Here is a 17,943-nt window from a genome sequence, read left to right on the forward strand (position 1 = left end):
TATCAAACTATCAAACAACTGAATCAGATTATAGTTTAGTGGGGCGGTGTAACATGGGTTGTGATTGGGCCACTTATATTAATGGGACGGTGCAATATAGGCCAAACAAATCATACAACAAACAACTATTATTGATCTCAAACGATGATTGGGCCTCTTGTTTAGTGACTTCACGTGCAGACAAAAACAACCAGCCGACAAAAAAATTTGTTAAATGCAGATTCTCCTGAGTGGGCCGCAATCACATATATCAAATTTATTTCTAAACCTCTAAACCGACAACAACTTAACAACCGATAACATCCAACTTAAAAGCTGACAACTTTAAGAACTCAATCGTGATTGGGCCTCTCTAGTTAGTGGGTCGGTGACTTTATAATGTTCAAAAACCACGTGAAGACGATGACACACAAGCGAACCCACTGTTGAACAATATGAGCGAATCACACAAGTATTCAAATAAGCGGACCAATAAGCTGACTTAAGAGCGGATCTATACTGTATATAACACTATGAGCGAACCTGATTGTTGACAAATAAACGAACCAGCACAAAAACAAACCCTATAAGCGAATCTCTTGATCCTATGAGCGAACCTGTTTTTAACCGAATAAGCGAACCTGTGTTGTTCAAAAAAGTGAACCTACCTGAATTTTGACGCAAATTCGAACCGAAAAACCTCGATTTCTCCTAAACGATTACGAATTTGGATCTGAAACTTGGTAGGATTGTAATTAAAGTATTTTCGCACAACATACTAAAAAATCAGCAGATTTGGACCGGTAAAACACATTCAATTTGACGAAAAACCTTCAAAAACGTGAAAAAATAGTAGAATAAGAAGAGTTTGACAAAAATCAGATCTGAAATAGCTGAATTCTGGTACAAATTTATGCGTTTAATCGTGCAATCGAGCTCCTAGCTCTGATACCACTTGTAGGATCGGTTTCGACACCTTACGATTGCTTAACGAACGTTCGACATGCGGAATCCGTGAACGTGCGTGACCGAACACACAATAACGTACACTAATCGGTGATTCTATTTATGATGTGACGAATACAAGCTCCGTGAATCACGTTTTGCCACTTTCTCTCTCTAGTTTCTCTCTCTAAGCACCTAGCTTTCCAAGCTCTAATGTGGCAAAAGTTCTAAATCTAAACCCTAAGGCTCCTATTTATAGGCACTAGATTATAAGGGATTTCCCCTTATTTACAATAATGCCACCTTGCCTATTGCTTACAAATTACAATATAAAGCCTATTTTACTTCTATTTCAGCTACGGTTCCGATTGACGAAGGCGATAGACATTCTGCACTAACATAATGTTCTCTTTGCTTACCATCAATTGAGAAGTAGATGAGTCGTATAAGATTTATCAATCTTATATCTTATGACCTTTATAACAACTCATTGTATAGTCATCCCATTATTAACATGGTTGATCTCATTACATGAGCATCATAACAATTTTCTCAATTACCATGATTATGAACTTTACACCAATTATTATATCATCACATTCAGTTCAAGGAATGGATTATAACCATACAACTATCATGGTGACATCATTACAATTTTCTTAGTTATTATATACATGATCGCGACCTTTACATTGGTCATTATATCATCACATTCACTTCATGAATGGATTAGAATCACACAACTTTCATGGTGGTCAATTCAAACCTTACGTATTCTTTAACAATCTTGCTTCTTCAAGAGCATATTTGAGGTTTGAGAATGGAACATTTTTTTTATTCCACATGTATAACTAATCTTTTCACCACATAACATCAAGGGATTTTTACATATTTCCCCCTCCTAAGCCTCCTTATTACGTATTTCCCCAAACCATAAAATCAATTACAGATTTCCCCTTTTTTGAGAAATTACCCAACTACCCTCAAATAAACTCATCAGCGTATATCCCATATAATCAAAAGAAACCCTACACAAGAAAAAGGCCGTTTCTTCTCCCCCACCAAAAAGGCGTTGTTGTTCATCTTGTTCAGGTATGTTAAAAAATTCGATAATGATTTCTTCTCCCCCACCAAAAAATCACGTTGCTGTAAATCTTGTTCATTACACATATGATTTCTTATTTTTTAATTGATAATGGATGATTTTTAAATCTGTTCATCATGTTGCTGTTAAGTTTTGTTTTTTTAATTTGATTTTTAAATCTGTATAAATTGGAAGATGATACTTTCAGTATCATTCCATTACTTTTAGTTTTAATTTTTTTAACATTGTATATTTTATCGTAAATCTGTATGCGTGTGGCACGTTTATGGGTTTGTGTCATGTTCTGGGGGTTCAACCCATGAATAGGACCCATTCAACACCCCTAACTTAAACGCACACTAATAATTGTTACATTCCTGACAGGAACTTCTGCAATCAAGTAGAAGAATTGGGGTGATACTACATAATCGGGGTAAATATGTAATTGATTTTACATATTAGAATGGGGAAATATGTAAATACTCATTTAATAAGTCATTAAGGGCAAAATAGTCATAAATAAGAGTTATTTAAATGAAAAGGGGAAATATGTAATATATATGAGTTAGGGAGGGGAAATATGTAATTGATTTTTTGGTTTGGGGAAATACGTAATAAGGAGACTTGGGAGGGGGAAATATGTAAAAATCCCTAACATCAATTATACGACCGAATCATTAAGATTTATCAGTCCAAAATCTTACAAGCATCAATAAATTTACAATAAGCTTTAGTGAGTTTGAAACTTCGAATGTCATACTATAAATGAATCTTGATCACTGTTCAATAATGTTTATAATGTGTGATCATATACACCACTTTAATTTAGCTGCTTCATTGAAGACAGCCTATATACATAAACAATGTATAGCATATAGATGACATATACTACAAAGTTAAATCAAGCAATACATAACATTATAACATGTTATCAAATAAAATAAGGTTATAATAAAACCTTATGAAATACTAATCTGTCACACCCCAACCAATGGCGGAAACATCGGGATGAGACGAAGTGTGAAGATTGCTCGAGACATCATAACGCTAATAATTGCGACAAGTATTTAAATAATCCGATTTCATTTCATAAGATAAATTGTCAACATTACAAGAAATTCAAATACAACAAGTTTAACAAAATAACATGACAACATAACAAAATTGATACAACATATTAAACCCTAGCGTCTATATGTGTATCTAGGCATCAACGCTACTTCTTTTCTTAGCATCATCCTCATCAACCTGTAACATGTTTAAAAATACAATTCAATGCAAAAGCAAAGGCGAGTATACAAGTTTGATACATACATAGCAAAAGATAAGTTTTAAACAATTCCTCATAGCAAGCATGTGATTCAAGATAGACATTTAAATATGGTATGTGTTCAACATATCAAACCAAGGAAACGCAATATGCTCATGACATTACCGAGATAAAGGGGCGGGTCGTTAATCCTATAGCGCTACATATGTCACGGTTTGGCTCGTACGAAGTTAATGATAAATTCAACACATAAGATAAATCCAAGTTTAAAGCATCAAGCCATCACGTATACAAGCATGTTATAGGAATGTTCATGTGTTTAAGCAAAATGTTCATGTGTAAGTTGATAGGTAAACATGTTACACCCCAAAGTGGTAAAAGTAAAAAGGGGGAATACGAGTATACTCACAAAGTTTGCATATGCTTTCCAATTATCCAATTATTGACGAGTTGATGAGGTTAGAAGATTGAATGTGTAGGGTTAATGTCCAAGTATGCTTAGAGTCGAGATTCGGTATTTAAAACAACATAAAAGTAAGATATGAGAATAGCATGTGAAAATAATCATCTTCAACACTTAACACTTGTATGACACTTGGTAACCACAAGGGTTATGATAATGTTTTCATGAGTTGAACACCCATAAGAATCACAACAAGGTTTAGGTCTTAGGTGATGTTCTACTACTTTAACATATAAACATAAGTTCAACATCAAAGGTTCGAATGAGTGTATATATATATATCTAGGTTAAGTACTACATATTATTTAGTCCAATAATTCAAGTAGGAGGTAGAAGATTAGGATCTTCATTTAGGCACCTCGTGTTATCATAGATGTCATGTATGGGGGTAGGAAGAACATGCTTCCATTTAGGAACCCGTTGAATGTTCACCACTTCACTTGATGTAAAAACAACCAAGGAGGGTCACGAACTAGGTTTAGCACAATAACATAAACAACCTAACTATAGAGAAATCATCAAATCATGTGAGGATTGTATGTAGGACAACCCAAGTTGTTCCATAATCACTCATTCATCAAGATCTAAGCTTGACATGATTTGTGGGTTAAATACCCTAACAAAACAGAAAGTGTTTGAGGTTTTAACCTCTGATTTATAGTGTCTCAACCTTGTTTTTAAGCTTAACCAACCATAAGTGAGGTTGTAAGTATTAGGATATAGGTGTGAGATGTGTTAGACACAAGTTGGATGAGTTTAACAAAGTTTAGATAAAAACATAAACGAATAGCCCACTTTGGAGCCTATTTGGGGACATTCCAGGGACTTATTTACTGTGAAAAACCCATGGAAACGTAGATAAGGTCAATACAAAGTAGTAGGAAAAAGAATCGAGTGAATCGGATAAGAATTGAGTGAGTTATGCTCATTTTCGTGAAGGGGTGTCAATCTGCTCGAACCCTTGCTTTCAGCTACGGTTTGGAGGATGTTTTAAGAGTTTTTAGTGTTGCAAAAGTGGTAAGGAGGCTGGTTATAAGTGGTATTTATAGGGGGAAGGATTAGGGTTTCAATGGGTTGGGCTTTGGAAGTGTTTAGAAGGGGTTACACCTTGAAACTAGCCCACAAAACCCAACTATATGGGGCTGAATTTTGCTGAATTGGGGCTGCCATATTTCTTTTTTTTTTATTTTTAAAACATTATAATGAGTAATTTTGTTAATTAAGTTGTGTAATAATATGCAACAATGTTTCCTCTAACTTGTAACAAGGTAAAATATGAAATAAAACATGATTTAACTAGGTAAAAAGTGTAATGTACAAGTATGTAACATGTTTGTAAGTGACAAGTATATGTCACATATTAGATGATTAACCGTTGTATAAATAAGCATATTATTAGGGGTTTTTAGTTATCAACAATTTAAGGACAAGCATGGACATGCATCGTGAATAAGTATCGTATAAGTATGAATTACAAATAAGGATTCGATGTATAATGAATTCGAACGTATGAACATGTATGAATATGTAGATGGTGAATTTAAAGAAATACGAATTTTATTTATGATCCAAGTCTAGGATTTTACAACGAAAGGACGACTACAATAATACAAGATTTCCAAAAATAGCATTACAAGGCGAGCTTTCTAATTATGGAAAGTATGAAAAAGCAGGGCGTTACATAATATGTCATCACATTCAAGCAAAATATATAAATTGTGCATTAACGTATCATGGCATAACCAATCACATGCATATCTTATATAAAATATTTGTTGCTCTCACAAATGAAATAGAAACATCTTAAAATATATTCAATACGAAATAAAGACACCTATTGCTTACACCAAATAATATGTGATAATATCATGCATAATTATCAACATCTTAGTAGATTTAGTTGATATTGAAATATTATGCAATTCAGTTAACACAAGTTACAAAATAGTGTTGGTTCATGAATCAACAATTTAAATAATGCACTTTACGTATAACAAAAGCTCATATCGACTTAGAATATGTTTATATGGTTCGATCATTCTTATCATTTAAGGCATGTGCTATTGATGTACAAACAAGATAAATAGACTAAGAACATTTTTCTATGTACCAGCCAATTACATAAGCCATAAAGTAATCTTAAAACCAATTTTCTAACGACAGCTACTTAATTTATTTAATATATTCAGTTCAAGTAAAATATATATGAATAGAAATAACAATTAAATCTGAACCATATATTTTAGTAAATAACATCATAACAAATTAATTATTACAAATATTAAGATGCTTAGTTTATCATCAACATTCACCATATATTCCACAAATACTTGTTTTCAAAATAAAAAAAGGGGAAATGGACTGTATCACCCTAAACTATGCAAAATTGGCCAATACCACGCCCAACTTTCAAGTTGGCTCCCACCACCCTCTACTCGACAACTTGGTGTCACTGTCACCCCTTCGTTAAATAATCACTAACTTGGTTTGTTTTTTAATCCTGCGTGGCATGGAGATGATGAGGTGGACAGCCTACGTGGACAGACACATAAAACCATTAAACAAACCATGTATTCTTAATAAATACCCTAAAATAAGATGCATTTCATCTCAAACCCCAACTCCGGCAATCGAGAGGCCATGGTTTATGATGGCGATCACCTCCACCAACCACCATCACCTCCGCCAACATAGATCGAAGCACAAATCGCACCGGCAATGATAAAAACAACCAGTTTCCAAAATCAACAACAAACACAACCCAAAATCAAGTTTCAAACCCAGTCGCCGCCGCCTCCTTTCAGTCGTCGTCCCTGTCACTAGCCATGCTCTGTTCTCGTTCGATGATAAAGAAGAACTCGTCCCGTCGAAGCACAATCTCTATCACTAGCCTCCTTTCAGTCGTCGTCCCAGTCACTAGCCGTCGTCGTCCCGTCGAAGCACAATCTCACCGGCGTCGTTTTTATCCTCCACACACAAAAATTAAGGTAAAATTCTGCAAATCCTCTTCAGAAGTTTCAATCTGGTGCTTATTTTATAAGAGATTTAATGGTAGAGATTTAGTTGTGGGTTAGAGAGTGGTGGTCGGAGGTGGTTGTTGGTGGTGGCTGGAGAGGTAGGGAGAAGAAGAGTTAGAGAGAGAGTGGTGGCCGGAGGTGGTTGTTGGTGGTGGCTAGACAACCCAAACTGGGGTCAACATGTGATTAAAACGCCTGAAAATGTAATATAGGGTTTGATCTTCGATGTGTTGGGTGGAATTTGTGGGATTCAGATGAATGGGATTTAGGGTTTATAGGTGGGTAGTGTAGTGGTGATGGTGGAGGTGCAGCGGTGGTGTGTGGTGTGGTGGTGACGGCGGAGGTGCAATGGTGGGTGGTGCGGTGGTTTGGGTGATGACGGTGGAGGTGCAGAGATAGAGAGGGAGAGGGTTTTGTATACAGAGACAAGAGACAGAGAGTACATTTATATATTATTTTATTTTATTTTATTTTTCTCTAATTCCATGTCACCTTGCCACTTCATTAAAAAACAAGCCAAGTCATTAAAAACAGGCCACGTCAGCAAAAGAAACTAACCAAGTTAGTGATTATTTAACGAAGGGGTGACAGTGACACCAAGTTGTCGAGTAGAGGGTGGTGGGAGCCAACTTGAAAGTTGGGCGTGGTATTGGCCAATTTTGCATAGTTTAGGGTGATACAGTCCATTTCCCCTAAAAAAAAATATAAACTTTATGTATGCCAAAACAGTAACTTAATAAATTATATTAAAAAATCACATTAACCATATTGTTTTCAAACTAAAACAATAAATATAAACGTTATGTATACCAAAAAAAAAATAACTTAATAAAATATCTTAAAAGATCACATTAATCATACTAATTAATAGCATAATAAAATCACTAGCCATAAAAGACACGCATACATAATTCAATCTACATATTTTTATGATTAAACACTTATTTGCATCACTAAATTATGATCAAATCAAATACTATTAAAATATTACAAAATAACATGTAGTAATAAACAAACATTGATATGGCTTGTAATTATGTTGTCCGGCCTCAACCAAATATAAATTCTTACAATCCCATTAACTCATTACAATATAGTATCATCGGAACAATAATTTCATTAAAACATTAATAAGCTAGTATTAGAAACCACTAAAGAATATGTATGTATATCAAAATTAATTACTATTGTTATTGTTGTTGTTATTATTATTATCTTAAATTCAAAACAGTCATTTGGCTATATTATTAAAATAAGAGTTTGAGTCCAATAAAATATTTAATGATAAAAAAGAGATAACCAAGAGGGGTGATAAATTAGTTACAATATTGTAAATAATCAATTCGAGAAACTAGAAAGATTCTTTTTCTTGATCGAAAAACCATTGTGTTTCTGGTTTACTTTTGCTTTCTTTTCTTCACATCTCAATGTTTTTCGTAGGCGTTTGTTTGTGAAAGAAAACTATTCAGATACGTTAACACATAGGAAAGTAAACAAAGAAGTAAAAGACATTATGATCCTGGTTAAACAAGGATGATGTTAATGTTGTTCATGATGATTTTAATCTTAAACCATAACAAATAAAAAATATCAAGAAAAGTGTAAGTTAATTTTTAAGTTTTAACATACCAACAATCGATGAGAAAAGAGGAAATAAAATTAAAACAATTAAGGGCTTTCATACCAGATCAACAATTTTGTCTTTTATCTCTTTCGCCAACGTTGATACGACATGGTGTCTTGTGTTGATACAATCCAACTTCAAAAGCAATTCGTGCTGATAACGTGTTTTGTAATAACTATAACCTATTAGCAATGTATAGAAAAGAATGCGAGAATGGGAGATGAATTTTTTATTGATGTACATGTATGAAATACAAAGCCTCTATTTATAGGCTCAACATTAACATAAGAGTAAATGCAATAAGGAGTTAAGGATGTGGAGAGTCACTATAAATGATATATTCATAACAGTTTTGGTGAAACTTATTCCCTAAAACTTCACCTAAAAATATTTACCAAGGTTTCCCAAATTTTTGAAAGAAGTTACAAGTTAAGAACTGATGATTTCTTCAAGTTAAAATTAATATTAAGTAAGTATATTTTTAAGGAAAATATATATATTTAGTAAACACCAAATTTTGTGCTAAGTGTATATTATGTGTATTATATGTAGTACCGTATTAGGGACTTGAAATACACTAAATACTCCCAAGGAGTATGAATACAAAAATACACATACAAATACATAAGAATACATAAGTATACAAGTATATAAAATTCCTCACAAGGAAATACATGGACATATATAAGAAAATGTATTTATGAAAATATATTTCTTAGCATATTATTAAACTTGGATAATATATGGACACAATGGACTTAAATATATATTTTTGGACAAATATATAACCTATACCAAGTATTGGAATTTATACAAAAATCGGGTGGATAACAAGAATAACCATATATACATTTTATAGCATGACAAAATATATATTTCATACAAGTCTTAAAAATATATTATTTTTAAGAAATATAAATTCGGAAAGTAATAAAAATCAAAGTAATGATTTTTGGTGAAAAATACAAAATACACAAGTATTCACATAATACAAATATACTTTCCTCGGAATACTTGTACAAAAATAATATTGAAAATATTATTTCACAAAATACTTATATTTATTTTTGGAAAATAATAGAAGTAACATACATGAAAAGTTAAAAATATAAATTATTTTTAACACTTATTACCTTGAGAAAGACTTTATAAGCAAATATATATTTGAGAAGTGAAATATATATTTACAAATAAACAATATATACTCAAAGTGCAAAAGCATGACAAACGGGCAAGACCCGACAAACAAGGGCACGACCCTCATAAAGAATGAACATCCAATGAACGTATACATAAACAAAAGATATTGACTTGTACTTGTGTGATATAAGTCTAGTGACTAACATTAATAGAACACGTATAGGTCATAACGCTACAAAACCAACCGGTGAAGTTTACGACGCAAGATACGCAAATTTGTGAGTTTATGTCCCCACTTTTAAACTTTTACTTGTTTTCTAAACTTGGGGAAAATACATGTGCTTTGGTATGTTGAATACAAAAACTAAGGAATGATACTTTAGATCATGTCATGAATAGGGTGCCATAAGCACCATTAATCAATTACATACCAAGACCGCGGAACAAAAGGTTAGATCTAATGGGTTTCAGGAAACCACACTCTTGGCCACTCTTTTACCAAGCAGTGCTTTTGTGTCTCTAGTCGTGAATCGACAAGAAAAAATGCCTATGGTTTGGATGCTTCCTATGTTGTTACGTATGTTGATGGCCTAGTTAACCATTAGCGATCTCGTATTCCTTACATTTACAGAAGTACTTATTTCAGTAAATTACATACCATGTTTTCTACAGCGAATGCTTAATGTTTACACAAAACTGCATGAATTCACACCAACATTATGTTGATGATTTTTCAAAACTCACATGTATTTCAGGTAACTAAAGTGGATGTACGCGTGGTCTCACTCTTGCTCCTGGATGTCGCTAATGTTTTAGCCATGTCGTGTCGAGACTTCTTTGCCTATTTTGTGGGATTTGGTTATTATATTCCATCCCGTGTAGTGATATAAGAACCAAAACCTTGATGTCTATCTTTTAAATAAAGCTGTAAACTTTTCAGACAATATGTTATTTTGTGATGTAAACACTTAACTTATGTTATGTTTTTAATTATGTAATGTTAAAGGCATTTGGAGTTATTTTATGATCATGTAGTATGTTTACCGTACGTATGCAATGAGAACCTTTCAAGATCACACCTCGTGCTTCCGCTTTAGAAAGGAGTGTGACAGATTGGTATCAGAGATATGATTGTAGTGACAGATTAGGATCCTCTCACGAAACAATTTTTCAAAAGTTTTCATTGCATAAAACTTCCGCGACATCCACTACCTGGAACTGTTTTCAAGAGTCAAGTAAGGACACTATGAGACTTAGGGTGCACTGGAGTAGCACTTGTCTTTCACTGAGAATTACTTGCAACAATGTGTATAATTATTTGTATATTAATTAAGTAATAATTAATATATACAAATACTATGAATAAAATATTACAGGTACACATATCTTCGTCCGAAAGCAGCAGCCCATCTGAAGGAAGTGACCCGATGATGATTGCCTCTAACGACCAGATTTCTTCAGCACGGGAGACATTCTTGTCTGACTTCGAGACCGACCCGGAGATGATAACCGACGATGATGATCTCGACGATGTCTTAGCCTTACCTTTACCCCTTCATGGCCAGCTTATCATAGGACATCCCGATGGTGAACATCTCGTTAAGCCTATTCCCATCCACGGTGTTCCTTTTGCCACCATTCCTGCTAAGGACTGGCCATTCGTTGATGATCTGGACAATGATGTGGTAACTCCTGTTATTCTCGTTACCTATATTCCTTCCGATTCTGACCTTGAGTCTGACATCGATACCTTCGATTAAGTGGTATCTGCGGCTCTTTTTGCTGCTGGGCTGAGAGTTTACCCGACTGGTGATGATGATGACGCTATGTTTATTGCGCCATTTCCTCCTGTTCCTGTTTCTACTCCTCCCCACACTCCTACTCAGATCAGCTCCCTCATTCGTCGAATTCTTGAGCTTGAGGATGAAGTGACCCATCTTCACAATTTGATATTCCCTACACCCCCACCCTCTCTCCCAGCCTATTAGGTTTCCTTTGCAGGTACTCTGTTGGAGTAGTATTTTAGGTATGAAGACTCCAACCGAGCTTTGGGTGCAACTTGAAGACAAGAACCACCAATGTGAAGAAAGCTATTTTGTCTCTTATATGTATTAAACTTGTACTATGTGGTGATGTAACCCTTATGCATTTTGTTTTCTTCCTAAACAATGATGTAACAAGTTGTCCTGATATATATAAAGACTTGGTGAATATCTTATGACATGTCAGTATTTATCTGTTTATACATGCTTGTTGTTGTATCAATTGATTTATATGTTAGGCGGATTGTTTGGTGTTACTTATGTGGGTATATGCATGTGTGTATGTATGTTAGGATCTGAGTTTGGATTGATTGTGATTCGCGTTTGAAATTAAATGAACAAGTGAAAGAGTGGTGCAGCGGAATTTATATGGAACAAACTTTTCACAATCAAACAGAAGAAATGCTTTCAATCATACATTTTCAACAATGAATCAAATGATTAAATTTATTTTTAAACTTTGATTACAATGCAAGTATGATATGCAAACTCCCCCTCAGCCCGAGCTCAGTGTTTGTTCGTACAGAAAGAAGATGGTGAATGAGCTAAACAGAACAGTACTCTGTACTGTTCTATTTATAGGCACTTGCAAACCTCTGAGCATCTAAGCTGACGTCACCATGAAAGTGACATCTAACCTCCTAACAAACTCTAACAACTGATCTATACAAATACTGCTTATGCTAACTACTGATATTACATTACAATGCATAAACCAAATATAAACTGCTGCTGCATCCGTCCACTGCTGTGAGCCCAGCAGATGTTGTCATGATCAGCAGTGCTTGATCCAAGGCAGTAGATTGAGCAGCAGAGCTTTAGTTCTTCTATCAGACTTTGTCTTGGTCAGTAGTTGTAGGTCAGCAGATTGCATGATCAGCGGATAGGAGGTCAGCAGATGTTGAAACCACTTTCAAGGGGAGAGACTTGCAACCAAACATCTGCTTATTTTGAATCTACTGTTGTGATCCAGTTTTGGCTTTTATTATCTGTTCCTTTGGTAGGGTTCAATCCCAACAATCTCCCCTTGGAACAGATAATGCCAAAACTCTCCATTATTGTAGATTTTTATTGCCTCAACAACAGTTCCCTTATTTGCCCTTTGAATTGTAGTTCGAAGATTAAGGCATCTGTATCATCTTCTTCCCTGCTAAGTGGAAGATCAGAGAGATCCTGCAAATCTTCAAGTCTTAGGCTAAGAGCTTGTTCCCTTGTAAATTTCTTCACTTCGCCATCTGCCCTGACCATAGTCAATACGTGGTTCTGTTTGTCAGTTTTCCAATCTTGTATTTTTAGGCGAGATGGGTTTCTTGGGAGATTTTTATTTGTTGAGGAGTTTGGTGAGGCTGGCCTATTCATAACTGGCTGAGCAGTATGTGCAGATTTTTCCAGTTCAAATTCTTCTTTCAACATTACCAACGCGCCCATTTGCACAATGGCTTTTCCAGTAAGAATTTCTCGAACTATTTCAGAACCTAACTGGCTTTGTCTCCTTCTTTTGTAGATGGCAGTACCAGCAGGAGCAGTGGTTCTTTTGAGATGTGGCTTTGATGATCCTTTCGAAACCTCTGCTTTGGAGTAGTCAGGCTTTTGTGGAGCTTTTGGATCTTTCTTCCTTAGCTCTTCCAAACTCTTGTAGGTGGCCCTGACCCTCGCTTCTCCCCACTTAGACACAGAGTTCTTTGACCCATATTCAGCAATTATCAGCTCCTCTTTCATTCTCTTTAGCTCTAAAGCTTTATCAGCTTCAACCCTTTTGAATTTTTCTGGGGGAGTCTGCTTGACTTTATTTTTTATCATTTCATGAATCCTGGCTACTTCCTTTTCAAGCTCAGGAATAGTCCAGTTTCTGAACATGTGCTTCTCCACCTTGTATGTCTTGTAGGTCATGATGTTTTCAATGTAGTCTTTTCTCAAGGACTCATCTGCCTTTTCTGAGATTTTCTGACATACATTCTTTGCAAACTGTTCCAAAGCTTTGACCTGTGTAAGTAGAAACTGATAGTTTTGTTGATACTCTCTATCAGATTTCCCTTGTTTGTTTTTGATTGAGATATCCTCTGCTTGCTTGGCCTTGATTTTCAAGTATTCTTCAATATTGGTTGGCCTGGGATATCCTTCAATCGATGGCAAACTCCTTTTAGCAGGGTCATCCTCATAGTAGAAGGACTTAATCTCATCTCTGACTGTTACAAGTTCTAGAGGAAATTGAACACCTGCAGGAGGTAAGGGTTTGTATAGTTGAGCTGAAGAGAGAGGAATGGGTTTTGAAACTGTGACAAGTGCTTGGGATTTTGAAGCTTTTGGTGGTGGAGATGGAGAATCATCATCTGATATGACAACCCTTTTCCTTTTTATTTTAGGAAGGGCAGATGATGTTTTAGGTGGATCAGTGGTTTGTGTTTGACTAACAGTTGTTGAAACAACTGGTGTTTCAACCACTGTTGTCATTACAGCAGATGTTTTGTCATCTGCTGTCTTCTGCTTTAGGGCAGGGACAGATGGTGATCGTAAGGCAGTGGTGGTGGTGTGTGTTGAAGTGGTGTGTGTTTAAATGGGAGCAGTTTTTGTAACAATTGTTTGGGTGGAGGTTTGATGTAGGTGGCTTTTGGACAGTGTTTTTGGAGAGTGCTTTGAAAGGCTGGATGGTGTGGATTTGGGTTTCCTTACTTTTCTAGTAAGCTTTCCTTTTGGAATCGGATTTTGATCATCCTTTTCACCAGAACATCCCTGCGCATTCAGCTTCATGAAAGCTCTTTTCTCCTCATTCCACCTTGCTAGATCCTTTGCCACTCTATCCTTCTTTACACTTATGACAGCGTCATCAAGTGCATTTTTGGTAACATCAACCTTTTTACTACCATCTGGCAAAGGAATATCTCTGAGCATTGCATCCTTTTCTGTGTCAAGGTATAGCCCATTATCGATCCCCTTCTTTACCCACTCCTTCATTTTCTCCCCCTTTTTGGCATTATCTGCAGGGAGGTCATCAATATAAAGTACAGTTGGAGGAGCAGTGCCAGTGGTTTTTAGCAAATGGGCCTTAAGAGCCTTGATGTCATCATTTGTATCCCTGAACCTAGACTCCATTGCCTTTTTGAGCTCTTGAACATGTTTTTTATGTTGTTGCTCGGCCAATTGAAATTGTTGATGGAGAAAAGGTTGAAAGAGGTTCCAGAGCTCATTTGTAACATCTGCTGGTGGTGGAGCAGGTGTTTGAGATGGAACAGCAGTGGATGGTACCTTTTGAATTGTTAACAACTGTTACAGCATTTCTTTAATTTCTGCAACAGATGTGTCCAATTTTTCAACACATGCCGTCAATTCTTGGTACTTTAAACCATCACCCAATTTAATGGGATCATCTGATTTCCCACTAGCAGTGGTTTTATCAGAAGTTGAGGTAGGGAGTGTACTCCAAACATCAACAACTGATGCCCTTTTTTTCTTGGTACTGGGGTCTTCTTCCTTCAACACTTGATAATCTTTTGATGTTACCAGTGGTTAGTACAAACTCACTGGCAGATAACAGAGGTGTTATAGAAGGAATTGCCTCCAAGGAAGTCTTATTGATGTAACCACTGTCCAAGTGTAAACCTGTAGGTTCAACACTTGTAGTGGCTGCTTCACTTGGAATACCACCAAGAGTTACTTGTAACTCAAGGGGTGTAACTTCTTCAGGTTGTGTTGGTGGGTTAGCAAAGATTGATACATCAAGCCCAGTCTCTTGTTGAGGTATTTTCTCATAAACAGGTGATTGAGAAGGACTGGTTTGTGCTAGGTTCAAATCAATTGCATCCAACAGTAGTTTGGTGTTTGGTGGAAATGGAGATGTGAGGGTAGGCTTAGAAAGCGGAATTGCCCCGGGTATTGGGCTGTGGAGGATGGAAACGAGTGCTTCCAGAGCCTCATGGTGTGGTGACCCTGTTTGTACAACCTGTTCTTTTTGTGAAGAGACAGAAGGAGTTTCAGGTATGGGTGGAGATATTTCTACCAACTGCTGTGAGGAAGTAGCAGCAGTGGTTTGTTGTGATTTTTGTGCAATCACAGGCAGTTGCTCTGGTATCTCATCCTCCAGAGTTGCCTTTTTGATAGGTTTGGTGGGTTTTTTATTTTTCTTTTTCTGTGGCTATTTGGTGATTTTAGGTGTGGGTTTCAAGACAGTTGTTTGACTGCCTTGATCACCTTGAGTAGTGGGCTCAGCAGCAGATACCTGAGGAGCAGTGTTTGCTGCTAAAATCTGCTCAGGCACCTCTGCTCGTGTTTTACAAGGTGTTGACATTCTTGAAAAGCTTTCAGCAGTTAAGCTGTTCATTTGAAAAGAGTCACCTTGGTTTATTACCGCAATATCATCCAGACTGAATTTTTTCTCAAAATAATAACTTAAAAATCTTGGGAACAACAAGAATGATTTTGTTTCAACATTTTTAACCAAATCATTGAAAATTGCCTTGGAGTAGTTAAGATTTTCGCCTTGTAAAATAGCATACCCCAAGTTTTGAATTTTCATTGGTATTTCATTAAAAGAGGTGGTTTTGTTTGAAACACACATGAGAAGGGTATGAAATAAAAATCTGCTTGCAGAAGGGAAGAAACCTTTTTCTAAGGTATCCCTCTTCATCATTGTGTCTGCATACCCTCTCTCAATGAAGTCAATTTTTAACTCGTTTTTAGGGAAAGAGTCTTTACCTTGCAGATCATCGAGTTGAAAGACTTCAGATATGGATTGCGGTGTTATTCGGACTGCTTTCTTCTGCAGAGAAGAGTTAATGGCTATGACATCTTTTCCTTGTTTTTCAAGGATGCAATTTTTCCAAAACTCTCTCTGAGTTTGCAGGTAAATTGGTGCATCAGCGGTCAACAAAGTTTTGTACTTTGAAGCGTTGATAATACAGAGGATGGAATCAAATGTATCGATATTGCCAGGTTTTGTGAGAAGACCCAGTAGATTGTGAGATGGTTTGTGTGGGATGTCGGTGGAGGTAGCCTTTTGAGAGGCACCTTTTGAAGCGGAAGATTTCAATTTTGTCATTTTGAAGATGAGAATCGAAGATGAGATTGTGGAGTGATTTGAAGAAATGTGATGAAAAACTGCTTTGAGAAGAGAATTTTTGAGAATTCAATTCGACAGTGAAACCCTGTTTGGGTGTTGAAAGGGGGTTTTATAAAGGAAGAGTGAATGCTGACGTGGCAGCAGTTACAAAAGATTTGACCACTAAGTATTGTCCGCCTGCCATCCCCTGGTGAAGTGAAGGACGGTACTTTTGAACAGTACTTTTTGTGAACACAACTGGTGATAGCAGTAGTTACAATGGAAATGGAGGACAGTGGATGCTTTTTACTATCAGTAGATAGCTCAGCAGTGGATGCAACACTGATTATGACCATATGTGGCTATCAAGAAAAATGAGAACAGGGGATGACTTTCAGCAGTGGACAGACTTTTTTGGCAGCACAGACTTTTGAACCCAATCAGTGGTTATGGCAGACTTTTAGGATTTTAATGAAAAATTCATTTTTAGCTATTTTTAAGGATAGATTTTTGATTTTCTGAAAACATTTTAATGCTTTTATTCATAGAAAAACAGGATTTTGCCTGTTATTCCATGTTGAGCATGCCAATCCTAGAGATCAAGCTTTCAAAGGTAGATGTGTCTAATGCTTTGGTTAGCACATTTGCCAGCTGATCCTTAGTTGGAACATGATGCAGAGAAATCAAACCTTTTCCATAGCAATCCCTCACAAAGTGATGTCTGATGTCGATATGTTTGGTGGTTGAATGGGAAACTGGATTTTTGATGATATTTTCTGCTGCCTGGCTGTCCAACATGAGTGGTGTCTTCAAGGCAGTGATACCAAAATCCAGTAACTGATTCTGAAGCCAGAGCAGTTGGGCTATACAGCTTGCAGCAGCTATGTATTCTTCCTCAACAGTGGATGTGGAAACAGCTGCTTGCTTTTTGCTTTGCCAAGACACTAAGCAATTGCCTAGGAATTGGCACCCTCCTGAAGTGGACTCCCTTGTTTTATCACATCCAGCAAAGTCACTATCTGAAAAACCTGAAAGCTCAATTTTACTATCAGCTGGATACCAGATACCAAGTGTGGGAGCACATTTGAGGTATCTGAATATCCTTTTTACAGCAATAAGGTTTGACTTTCTAGAGGCTGATTGGGATCTTGCACAGACACATGTTGCAAACATGATATCTGGTCTAGATGCAGTTAGGTACAATAAAGACCCAATCATGCTTCTATATAAGGTCTGATCAACCAAATCATCCTTGTCTTCAGACATGACCAATTTGTTGGTTGCAATGGGTGTACTACATGGCTTACAATCATCCATATCAAATTTCTTTAAGAGCTCTTTGGCATA

Source organism: Helianthus annuus, chromosome 7, assembly GCF_002127325.2.
Source record: "Helianthus annuus cultivar XRQ/B chromosome 7, HanXRQr2.0-SUNRISE, whole genome shotgun sequence".
NCBI classification, from domain to species: Eukaryota; Viridiplantae; Streptophyta; class Magnoliopsida; order Asterales; family Asteraceae; genus Helianthus; species Helianthus annuus.